Source organism: Eleutherodactylus coqui, chromosome 8 (assembly GCF_035609145.1).
Source record: "Eleutherodactylus coqui strain aEleCoq1 chromosome 8, aEleCoq1.hap1, whole genome shotgun sequence".
Lineage (NCBI taxonomy): Eukaryota > Metazoa > Chordata > Amphibia > Anura > Eleutherodactylidae > Eleutherodactylus > Eleutherodactylus coqui.
Window position 1 is genome coordinate 140,573,661 of NC_089844.1, and position 13,170 is coordinate 140,586,830.

At 45.5% G+C, this 13,170-nt stretch overlaps 1 protein-coding gene across 2 annotated transcripts in view; it reads right to left on the reverse strand.

The window, feature by feature from the left end:
• The window catches only part of CASKIN1 (CASK interacting protein 1), a 197,648-nt gene that overhangs the window by 77,403 nt on the left and 107,075 nt on the right, over positions 1-13,170 (reverse strand). The gene's annotated exons all lie outside the window — the stretch shown is intronic.

A 13,170-nucleotide genomic window follows, 5' to 3' on the forward strand; every position in this document is an offset into this window, starting at 1 on the left:
TTAGTCCTCGCTCCAGTTGTTTACAGGCTGCTATCAGCCTGTTTATGAGACATCACAGGCTGCTGCAGCCAAACGCAGAGCTTAGTGAACAAGTGCTGATCTCTGTCATTGGCTGCAGTAGCCTGTGATGTTCCATGAACTGGCTGCTGCAGCCTGTGAACATGACATCAAGGGGGAGACTTGGAGCAGTGGGGCAGGACAAAGCGGGGAGCTGGGAGAGGTGAGCATAAGCTGATTTGATGTTTTAAGCCATAGAGAGCCTGTTTACATTACAATTCTTTAACTCGGACAACCCCTTTAATGAGTGGAAATGCAAAAAATGGCAGATCAGATCTCTTTAATGCCAAGGATATGACACTTCTTCCAATATATTTAACAGGATGAAAAGGGAGAATTTATTAAAGACTGGTGAGCTGGAAAAGACGCGCCAAGTTTATATAGAGGTGCAGCGTCCGAGGAGCGGGCCCACAGTTCAGGAGATAGCGGACAGATTGAGGCCTTGTCACAGAGCTCTACTATCTCCTCCCCTGGAGGTAGCACAGGACCTGTCCAAGTTACTGCTTGAGGGTGTTTCACAGGGTAAACCAACTAATGGTTTACCCTAAGGTCCTTTTGTCACTCGTGACGCCACCGTACCATCCCCTACGGTGTATCCAGACGTTGTTAATAAAGAGTCAACACACAGGGTTAACGTTTCAGAGCAGAACCAGGAACAAGCCATCAGGATACTTGTGCAAACAGATTAGTGGTGTGACAGGGAGGAATCACAGGATGACAGACGAATCCACAGTCCAAGTTATCTGTGGGGTTCTGTTCCCGGCTACTCTCCTCCCTCTCCAGCTCTTTATCGGTCAACACTCATGTTTAGGGAAGGGCACTCAGCACTGCATGGCGGTTCCTCTCACTCTCTCAGTCCTCCAGGTTAATGGCAGGAAGGCCTCGTTGAATTGGGCCCAGGGCACACACAAGACCATCACTGAGCCTCTTCCATCCTGGGGCTCCACACAAGAGAAGGCACAGTCTCTGCTAATCAGTAAAAGTTCCTTGCTTCCACTCCTAGGCTCTCTCAAGCAGAAGACACTTTGCAAGCGAGGCTCTTGCTAACCAACTCTCTAACTCCCTTACACTCTCTTGCATACACCTTGCAATCACATATATATAACAGGGTCACGTGACATGCAACAAGATACATTTTCCAGACATAACCCAAACAGTACGTCCGCATTGGACTGGTTTTCAATGGGAATGATGCCTTTCATTACACTTCTGGCTCCTCACCATGGTCACAGCTGGAAGTGTAATAGGAGCCTTCACTCCAATTGGTTTCAGTAGGAGTGAAGTGTTTCTATTACACTTCCGGCTTTGACCACTGATGCGGATGTCCAGCTTGGTTGTACTGACAGCAGTTGAAGGATCAGCTGATTGACAGCGAACCCGAGCGGTGGCCCCAGTCAATCAACTATTGATGACCTATCCTGAGGATAGGTCTCCTATAGTAAATGCCCAGAGAACCCCTTTAAAAGGTGCAGTCTAGTTTTGACAACCCTAGTTGGCCCCTTCCTAATTATATTATTGAATGTCACAGTGCTGGGGGACCCTGGTGATTAGGTGATATTGTGGAGGGTGGCGGCCGCTCGAAGATCATTAGTATTTTTTTGGTCGCAGGCGACAGGATCCCCTGGGTCTTCTGTGCTGCAAATGCCACACCGACCTCCCAGCTGTCTCCTCTTCTCGAAGGACATCAGCAAACCTCACAACTTTTTTCATTGTGTGACGGTACATTTTTCCATCCATACCTAGCCATGGTGTTCCTGTTTTCTGCTCAGTTTTGTCCCTTGTCTGTATACCCAGCTTTTCCAAACTCTGCCACTCCTGACTTCAATCTATTTTCTCACGACGATTTTGCCTGTTTGCTGCCTGCTCTTACTGCTTGCCCGACTTACCTTATTGTGAATGTCACCTACTCCAACTTCGTCCTGTTTTACCGAATACCCTTGGAGCCACACTCTGGTGCCTTTGAGTCATCTGGGTCAGCTGTCACGGTACTGAGACTACTCCTGAGAAAATGACCAGGGGGTTCCCTGCAGCAGAGACCAGATCCCTCAGAAAGGGGTTAAAGGGTGAAAACCAGATAACCCCTAAAGCAGCCCTTAGCAGTAGCCTAAAGCCAATGACAGGGTGGGTCTACACCTGTGGTGGTACAGCTGAACTTGGGTTGCCAATCTGCTGGTAATCCACTAGCCCAGCCAGTAATCTGTCAGAAAGACAGTGTTGGTATTTATTTTTTACCGGCCATATTAGAGGCCAGTAAAAAAAATTACCTAAATTGAGCAGCTCCAGACGGACTGCAAACAGACCAACCAGCGCATTCACTTAATGGCTCATTCACACGACCGTATTTTCATTGCGTATTACGCACGTGATATATGGCCGCATGATAAACGGCGAATGAAGTCAATGAAGGTAAATGGATTTTCATCGATCCATTCACATTAGCATATATACACTGCGTGTAGATACATGCGAGAAAAATATTGCAGCATGCTTTTCTCTCCCCGTACCACGCAGAGTGAGCCCTATTATTTTCTATGGGTAGCATATGTAACGCAGTCCATACACAATACATTGCATATGGGTGGCACAACATATGCAACCACGCTATAAAACAGAGCAGGGAATTAAAAAAAGATAGAGTCACACTGCGTGTGACTGCGTCCGTGACATACGTGGTCATGCACAGTCCACTCTCTCACTGTGGGGTCACTATTACTACTAAGGCCACTGTGGAGGTCATTATTACTACTGGAGCCACTGTGGGGGTCACTGTTACTACTGGAGCCACTGTGGAGGGTCACTATTACTATTGGAGCCACTGTGGGGGGGTCACTATTACTATTGGAGCCACTATGGGGGGGGTCGCTATTACTACTGGAGCCACTGTGGGGGGTCACTATTACTACTGGAGCCACTGTGGGGGGGGGGGGGGGGTCACTATTACTACTGGAGCCACTGTGGGGGGTCACTATTACTACTGGAGCCACTGTGGGGGGGTCACTATTACTACTGGAGCCACTGTGGGGGGGGGGGTCACTATTACTACTGGAGCCACTATGGGGGTCACTATTACTACAGGAGCCACTGTGGGGTTGCTATAACTACTGAGGCCACTGTGGAGTTCACTATTACTACTGGGGCCACTGTGGGGGTGACTAATACTACTGAGGCCACTGTGGGATGCAACTCTTACTACTGGAGATACTGTGGGTCACTATTACTACTGGAGCCACTGTGGGGGTCACTATTACTACTGGAGCTACTGTGGGGTTACTATAACTACTGAGGCCACTGTGGGGGGTCACTATTACTACTGGGTCTGCTAAGGAGGGCCCCATTATTAATGGGAACACTAACAGGGGCACTATTACTACTGGAGACACTAACAGTGGAACTATTAGTACTGTGGTCACTAATGGGCACCATTACTATTGGGGCCACTAAAATAACAGAGTTACAAAATACGTTGTGATAAGCCACGCCCAACCACATCTTCATACCACGCCTCTTATAAAAAACCTTGGCTGGTATTTTTTGTGTAAAGGCGGCAACCCTAAGCCACACACATGTAGCCTTCTCTAAGTCACTCACTGTAATGTGTTTTACCTGCAGTATATATTTCCAGTCCGCACGTTGCAGCAACACTTATGAACAAATCTATGCGCGCAGTTAAGTTGAATGTGCCCGATTTCCATTGTCCTGCTGTAGCAGAAGTTAAAAACGTACCTGTTTGTAATGTATTATTTAGAAACCGAGCAAAATAACTTTGCATTGATACACAAAGCATTGGGGGGATTTTTATATTATCCGGAATGAGTTTCTGCATTCTTGGATTATGCCCAGGCGATGGCACTGCCAGGCTCATAAACAAGCAGGAATACATTAAGCCCTGACATTATTTTAAGTGGTGGTCTGAACACATTTCTACTTTAGCCGTGCAAATCGTTTTATTCTTCAATGCCGGCAGCTTAAAAAACACAAGGCGTACGATGGGAAAAGGTTGGCACAATGGAGGTAGACAGACATTAAGACCGTGCGAGAAGCGAGCGCGCTATAACAGAGCCCTCAGAATCGCTGCCAGCTTCCCATGCCCGGCTCTTCCGTCCTCCTTTATTCCGATTGAAAATGGAGACAGAAACATTGATATTATTCTTAGCAAACTCATGTCTGAGCCTTGGCTGAGGCTCAGTGGGAGGATAAGTGAGATGTTAGGCATCGCACCTCTCGCTCCACGCCGCGGTACAGTTAAGACCCGTGATGTAGCAGGGGGATAATTTGTATATTCTTAGAAGATTGCGTATGTTTAGCGGGATAAGGATTATATCTTTTGAATTAAATTAACTGGGGGATTAGCTGTGGCTAATACAAATATCTCTAAATGTATCGGTAGAAATTTCCGGACATGCGCCTCGCGTAATGTGTGCCGCACATATTGCATGCAGGTATGTGACGGTTCGCATTACCATATTACACATGAATATGGTAATGAGCTGAACACATTTCTCGGTGATGTGTCTATGGGATTCCAAAACTGCTTCAGTTACAGTTCAGTAAATGAACCTTCAAAACAATGGGAGTTCAGAGCGAAACGCGTTGGAGGTTCATCTGAGGGCTTGACGTATTATCTGAGGTTTGCGTAGGAGAATAGACTATTGATGTAGCTGCAAAGAGTTAAATGAAAAATTCCGCTCTACTGTACAGACTCAAAAAGGGTTGTTACCTATTACCATAAGGGCATGTTTGGATGGAGCGTTAGGCCTCATTCACAAGGCTGAGTTTCACCATGGAAACGGAATCCTCAATGAAATCCACATCATGTTAACATTCTATTGAATGCGATGAAAACCTGTGTTGTAGTTCATAAGCGTTCTTCACATGTGGATTTTTAAATCCGCATTGTGGAAAAAAAGAATGGATAAGTCTATTCTTGGCGCAGCTTTCACATGCGGATTTACTGGGGCTAAGTCCTCGTGTGGATCTGTAATGGAGAATTTATATAAAGTGAAATGCCGATTTCACTGTCTGAGTGCTGGCCACATTCTGTCTGCCAACCGTTATCAGAATCTGCAGCTTTGATAGAAATGCATGGACATGTCCTCAGGGCACATTTTAGTTTGCTCGCATGTAACCCTCAGGCGTCATTTGACGACAAGCTGCTCACCACGCCCCTGCCCCCTCAATTGAATACCCAAGATGCCACCTGTATTCCACCTGAAATCACGGGATGATTAGAGATGAGCGAGAACACAAATGCTCGGGTCCTCGTTATTAAAGTCGAGCTTTTCGTAAAATTTGAGAGCTCTATTCGGGTAACGAACCCCATTGACCGCTCTCTCTCCCACAAACTACCGTTGACGTGCGTAGCGTCACAGCGGGGAGGGGCCAAAAGTGGGGCGGGGTCGAATACAGCGTGATGCTCGCTTGAGTAGCGAGCACCATCGAGTATCCTAATACTCGAACGAGCATCAAGCTTGGCAGAGTACGTTCGCTCAACTCTAGTGATGATGGACATCAATGACGACAGAAGCACACGCAGAACCGGATGTAAGACGACCTTAAATGGTCCACCCAATCACATGCTTTCACGTATTGCTTACACAATTTCCGGCATGCCCATAAAGGGCAGTTAACTCATAATGCTATAAAAGATGCTATACGCCTACTAATAAACAGAGTCCAGGAAGACTTTCTACACTGACGGTCTGTCTCTGTGTGATTTCTTCCATTGTGCGCACAATCTCTGAACGTGAATCAGGAAGGGTGCAAACATTCCTACTGATTATGCCGTGGACCCAAATAAATCCACGACAGATCAACCTTAAAATCTGCAGAACAACTCATATTGTTGCTATGGGTCAAGCTGCCAGATGCATCTCAGATAAATCCAACGTGGATCAGACAATACTTAGCCCAGGTGAACGAGGCCTTAGAGTACCTTCACACGTGACGGATATGCTGAGGATTTTCCGCAGTGGAAAAACCTGCAGGAAAAAAAATGCTCCACTGGAACAGTGAAATCTATTACAGATCCGTGTCAATGTCCACACCAAATGGGGCGGAGTGCTGCAAATATTGACATGGATTTTCATGCAAATCCACAACAAAATCGGCAGTGGAAAATGCGCTGCAAATTTTGGTGAGGATTTGGACAAAATCCACCACATGTGAAGCACACCTCAGGTTATGTCTATACGTGGGGGATATGCTGAACATTCCTGCAGAGGACTTAGCTACGGAAAATCGGCAGTGTTTTACAGCAGCAGCAAACTGAATGGGATATGAGAAATCCTGCTCACGTGTTGGGGAAAAAACATAAATTAATTTGCCGCATGGATTTTCAATGCAGATTTCAACTCTTAAAATGCGTTAGTATAAGGATGGCCTATTTGCACAGCAAACAGATGTTATAAAGATGGGACAATGGTGTCGCCCCTACCTCCCACATGAAAAGTCTCCTAGATCAGATTTTGAGCACCAAGTAGGAATTCTATAAATTGTTCTATTTAACCCTATAAGCTGGAGAAGTTCTGCCAACGCTTCACAACCACAATCTAGCTTCAAAACATTAAAAGGAACTCCAGCGTTTAGCTTTATTTGTGGTGAAATCTGGAAGTGTTCAGTTTCCCTGCAGCACCCCCGCAGGGTAAATGAAGCATTACACAGTGTCTATTCACATCAGTGGGTTGTGTGTATAACACAGGATAGAACAAGTCCTCCAGAGCGAGAGACACTCTTTATAACGACTCTCTACTTTGCCCAAGAGATGAGGATCCTGAACAGTGGAGCCCCTGTATTAACTCAGAATGCCCTAATAAGGTGTATGAAAATGGGTTTTCTGAACTGGAAAATCCTTTTGGGTACTTTGAGGAAAGAATGGAGTCCGACTATGAATAATTGGTTATGATTAGTTCAGTTCATTAAAACCTTAATAACCCCACAGTTTAGTTCTTTTATAGTAAACATTCCTGCTCTATCTACAGCATATGGGATGCTGTAATCACAGCCATAATTTTGCAGATGGATTTAATGGGCAATGGCAAGGAGAATTCCCAGCAGCCCTGCTGACTTTTATTTGGGTGCCTTATGTCTGTAATGTAAGCAATTCTATAAATACATGCATGTTAGTGAGCAGCTACCGTAGGTGAAAACCTCCACAGTATATAAAATTGAGTAAAGAAAAAATAAAGCAATGACATATGTGACCACCAGATGGCGATACAGAGTTTCAATGATATTAATTCTATATCATGCAACCATATGTCTATCACACTATTTACTATTGTCTTAGGATGGTCACCTACATAGACAGACAAATTCTTTAAAGGGGTTATTTGGGGACTTTGACTATTGATGATCTATCCTGTCAGTGTTGCAGGGATAGATGTTTGGGCACCCAAGGCTCCACGGGAGTCTATGACAGTGCACAAATAAGCGCCCGTGTGCACAAAATCACGCACGTAAATGCGCGATTTTGCGGTGTTAATTACTAGCACCGATGACTAAGTAGGCTGGCCTGCCTATTCATAAATCTGCCCGGCCTGTTCAAACATGGGGCGGTGTGTCTCACGCTGATATGAACAGGGATTTGTTACTTCTTGACATGGAAACGTATTTCTCCGCGGCAGAATTCTGCACATGGATTTTGAGCGGGCAAATTCTGCGTGTGGATCCGTGCAAAAAATAAAAAAACGGCAAAATGCTTTTGCCTAGTTTTTAAGCAGAATTCGCCGCAGGTTCAGGCGTAAACATGCCCTGAAAGTAGCAATGAATTATACAAATCTCATCAACATGATGCGGAAGAAATCAGCGTGGAAATTGATATATAGTATCAATATATGCTGCAGATTGTCACCGCTACGCAAAGGCAGAAGCACTTCTGTAGTGAAAACTGGAACATATTCTTGGTTATTTGGTGCGATTTTTGCCGCCGCAGATTTGAGGATCCTCCCCTCATGTGGTTGTACCCTAGAGCTAGCTAGTCAATTGTACAATAAAAAAGCGCACTTGCCCAAAATGGCGAATGATTGGCTTATGATGGTCGAAGAAAACGGACATGACATCACATGGCCATCATTTACGTAAAATTTTCAAATGATGGTCAGTCGAAATGGAGAAGATGGGTCACTTCTGCCGACTTTCATCTCGTGTGTATGGCCAGCGGGGATATAACCAATTTAGAGACTTTTAAATACACAAAGATAGAAGATTTTATATTAATTTGGACCATGTTCCTGGAATTCCACAGACTTTTCTGTAACCGTCGCTTAGAAGTACGATTATACACTGAATGGCCCCTTTATTAATGATGTCAGCCCTTTCACGATTGGACTCTCCTATATGGAGATTCTCCCCGTGACCCCGGAGTGCAGCATAAAATCAGGTGACAAGTTTTCCGTGGATTAGTTTCAGTGTGAATTCACATTAGATGGGAAAATCCAGCGATCTGAGCAACTTCTAACGAGACCCGGTCATCAGTGCTGGACCAGTCGAGGGCCGGGATGTCACTGCCAGACGCTTGATAAAGACCTCTGGTCGAAACGTTGCCTTTTAACATGGAACAATAAAATCTTTTCTATTTTGGCTATACACCTTTGATGATGCCACTACTTTTTCTGAACTTTGATATTGGGAATTTGGAGGTCCATGATTCCCGGGCTGTGGCTGCGCATGACCAAGTACTTCTCCCTGTAGTGGGATATGAGTAAGAGTGCTGCTGGACTCATTTGCTACTTTTATACTGAGAATGGTGGGACCGAGGAAAAACAACTAGCAAAAGGGGGGCCTGTGGAGAGAAACAACTAGTCGCTGGAAGGGGTCAGAGGAGGATGTCTGGAATCTTTCTGCACAACAGTCAGGAGCAGCCGAATATATTAGTTGAAGCACCTGAATTGTATCTGAACACACTACTTGCCGTTATTTAGTACGGATTGGCTATCACAGCAGACGACCAGTTCCAGCCCCATTGTGTCTAAAAGAAACACAAAGATGAGACTCCAGGGGCAAAAATGAGCAAAAATTGTATCACTGAGCAGCAGAAAAACATCTCCTGGTCAGATGGATACAGATTTCTGTTGCTGATGGTAGGTCAGAATTTGGCACAAGCAGCATGAATCGATGACCCCTTCCTGCTAGCTGATCAAAACATGTCAGCACCTCCATCTAATCTGCAGCAAACGCAAGGAGCTTCCTGTCCGCAGGGGCCGATATTCCTGCAGAACGATTTCATGACCTAGTGGAATCACCACGATCCAGTTCTGAAGGCCAAAAGAGGTCAAAAGTGCTACTAGATGAAGATCTCTAATAAGGTGGACATTCACTGTAAATCATTTGTTATGATCATCTGATAATCCACAATATCTAATAATATGGCGTCTATCCTGTGAATTCCAAATAGAATTTTTCTGCGCATCTGATTGGCTGCTGGGAGGAAGGTCTACATTTTTGTCATTTGTGGCTTAGTAGAGTTAGAGAAGAAGGAGAATGTAAAAGAATAGAATTATGGCGGCGGTTCTCAGGAAGAATGGCGCTGTCTAGACGACGCGTAATACTACTGAGAGTCAGAAAAGAAGAAGTAAGTAATGATGGAGAAGAAAGTTAAGTTAAGAGCCAGTTCCTTTCATCTCTGTGACACAAGAGCGGCTTAACTCCAGATCCTGTGGTTGCAGCATGTTATCTGATGTCACTACGGAGGGGCGCTGTCTATAGACTTTACCTTGAGAAGAGACGGCAGTTGCTAGGTTACCAGAATCTCTCTTTCCTTCCACAATCCAACATAAAGGAAAGGCACAGAGATCTGAAAGCGCCCGGGCTCCCTGCAAATCTCACATCTTACTTTTATAATGCATGGTGACGCATGCGGCCGGCAAAGACACGTCCATTACCATACGAAGCCGGCCACACATAGGACAATACACCCCTGATCCCACTTAGTGTCCTCACTATGGGGTCTCTGGTCATTAAAGGGACGTACACTGCAAGATATCCACATCACGATGATTTAGCATGTGAAAAATGTCTATATTTCACATTACACACCTAATTAAAGGCTAATTAGCATTTAATATCCATTTGCATGTAAATAATGTAAAATCCATGTATAAAAAAAAGTTCTAGAATTTTCTTATATGCAATGGGGCACATTAGACCAGAGATTTATACGCCAGTCTAGAGTCCCACTTACACGCAAAGACAATCTTTCACACGATTGAAAGATTGACAATTTTAGTGATCATTTTGCATAAAGTGTTAATGAACACTAATGTCCATTAACACTTTATTAGCTTCATTTGCATGTAAAAGGGCCTCCTGGAGCTGTTTGCAGATAATAGCATGTGGTCTGAGCTCTGCACATAACTCCATTGTTCTCACAAGGGTAGAATACAATGTAATCTCCAACTCCCATGGAGAACACAGAGAGCGGTCCCTGTTATCTCTCTCTGGTTGAATGATGGATTTTAAGCTCACCTTAAAATCATTGTTCAGCCAAAAGGTTAAGGATGGCAGCGTTTACATGCAACAATGATCACACATCTGCAGTCAAACTTTGAGTGATAACGGTTGCGTGTAAATGGGCCTTAACTAAATTCTGCGCTGGTGTAAGTGCCACAAATGTATTAAGTGGTGCAGGGAGCAGCAGTGGAGAAGTAGCAGGAACACAGAGAGGAAAGGGGCTGCTAAGAGAGAATAGCAGGCACTGGATGGAGTAAATGGAGATGGCCTGCTGTCTGGAGCCACAAAGACAGAGAAAGACCGTGCTATGTCCCCAACCTGGTGAAGTATCAGGACTGCGACAAGTATCCAAAGGAACCATGCTAGAGTAATTCTCCCGACCAGAGACTAGCCTGGGTCAGTGGTAGCAACGATTCCCATGCAACAACTTGTAAGTGAGGCTGGCCTCAGTAAAACTGCCAGAGACTTCTGCAAACAGGGACAGAGACATTGGTGAGCATTCCAACGCTTGTTACAATGTCTGGACTCAAACACCTGGGAGTGGACTATTATATTGATAACATTTCAGCGTGTAATCTTAGAGACACTGATGCCAGTATTTATTTCAGTTGCATTCCTGATTTGCTTTTTTTATGGAAAGCAAAGTGTTAATCCTTTACAGGCAAATTACATGCAATATTATATGAGGTATATTTCCGTTCCACAAGACTAATCTTTGTACAGTACTATCGATAACATTCTGACGGTATTATTTTGCATTGTGCACAAAGTAATACGGTAGTCATTTTAGGATTGAGTTTGCCGCAGCTAGTGTTAGTTAATAGAGATGAGCGAGTATACTCGCTAAGGCACAATACTCGAGCGAGTAGTGCCTTACCCGAGTATCTCCCCACTCGTCTTTAAAGATTCGGATGCCAACGGGGGCGGGGAGCGGTGGGGGGGAGCGGGGAGGAACGGAGGGGAGATCTCTCTCTCTCCCCCTCCCGCTCCCCCTGCTCCCCACCGCAACTCACCTGTCACCCGCGCCGGCCCCCGAATCTTTAGAGACGAGTGGGGAGATACTGGGCTAAGGCACTACTCGATCAAGTAATGTGCCTTAGCGAGTATACTCGCTCATCTCTATTAGGTAAATCTACAGTAAGCTTAATAACAGGTTACTTGATAATATACTATTATTTACTTGCATTTCTCTGTTCGCTAATAAATATTGCATATTTTTGTAACTCCTCCTGAATCTGCGCTACCTATACCACCACTCATGACAGGATAAGCCCTTTCAAACACAGTTACCAAGACTCTGACCTCTTCCTTCTTCCCCATGGTCTCAATCCATACGTGTATCTTGAAGTTCGTGGACCCAAATGCAAAACCTGTAACAGGGCCCCTATCTACCATGTGCCATTGATATTGCTGGTGGTGGAGGAGCCTTAGGGCCCCGTTGGCTACCAGGTTGGACTGCTCCCTCTACCCCCTTTTTAGCTACACCCCAGGCTCAACCATAAAGCACACAGAGCTACTGTGTAGCAGATGGGTTAAATCCAGTACTTGCTAGCAGGGGCTGAGCTGCGAATAGTAAATTTCCGAGACTGACATAGTGTGATAGACTCATCTACTACGCACTGTGTATCTTAATAACACCTCCTCTTCTCCGCACTGCCGCTAGCAAATGTGATTAGTCAGCCAAATGGCCTGCATCTCTCCATAACCCGAAATAACCTCTTCCTATACCGGGGGGCACATCACTGCGAGAACGCCAGCACTGACCCCCCCAACGGCGTCATGACCTGATTAACAGCAACAGACGCAACCGTCCTTTACGTCCCCCCATGCGTCTCATGACAGATAGGTACAGAATCCGCGCAGAGAGCTGCCAGGTGGCCCTGATCTACAGTGTACTTCCACTATCAAGGATTCTTATCCGCGGTGTCCAGACTCTCTAGTCATCGACCAAATGCACAAAATTGTTGCTATTTTTGCGTGTTTGATTAAAATATGATCAATTTATGATCTCCAGGCTCTGTAAGAGAATTCTGGGCAGGAGTATCTAAAGGAGTTTCCCAGGCAGATACTACTGCTGACCTTATCAATAGCTTCGATCACTTGGGGGATTTTCAGATTGGACAACTTTAATATGCAGAAATATATTTCAAGTAAGGTGACCAGATGTCCCGATTTAGGAGGGAGAGTCCTGCTTTAAACTCTGCGTCCCGTCCCGCTTTCCCCAGGGTCCCAAATGGGACAGCCACTTGTCCCGCTTTCGGGATGCAGTGGTCACCATTAAGTGATTACCAGCTCGGGCGCCGCGGCCCCCTGGCTGGTAATAACTCAGCTGTGCCACGGCTGGATGCACACAGAGACGGCAGTGTGTGCACCTGGGATCTTCCTCCCCTTGACCTCTCCACCTTGGTTCCGCAGGAGGAGAGGGAAGGAGGCGCTGCAGTGGGCGCACACACTTCAGCCCGCAACAGTACAATGAGGAGGAGGTAAGTATATCGGTCTCTGAGGGGCTACTGTGGGGGTCACTATTACTATTGGGGCCGAAATAGGAGATTAGTAATAGTGTTCCCTAGATTAGCTCCAGTAGTCATAGTATAACTACTGGATCCACTGTGGGGGGTCACTATTACTACTGGGGCCGAAATAGGAGACACTATTACTACTGGGGCC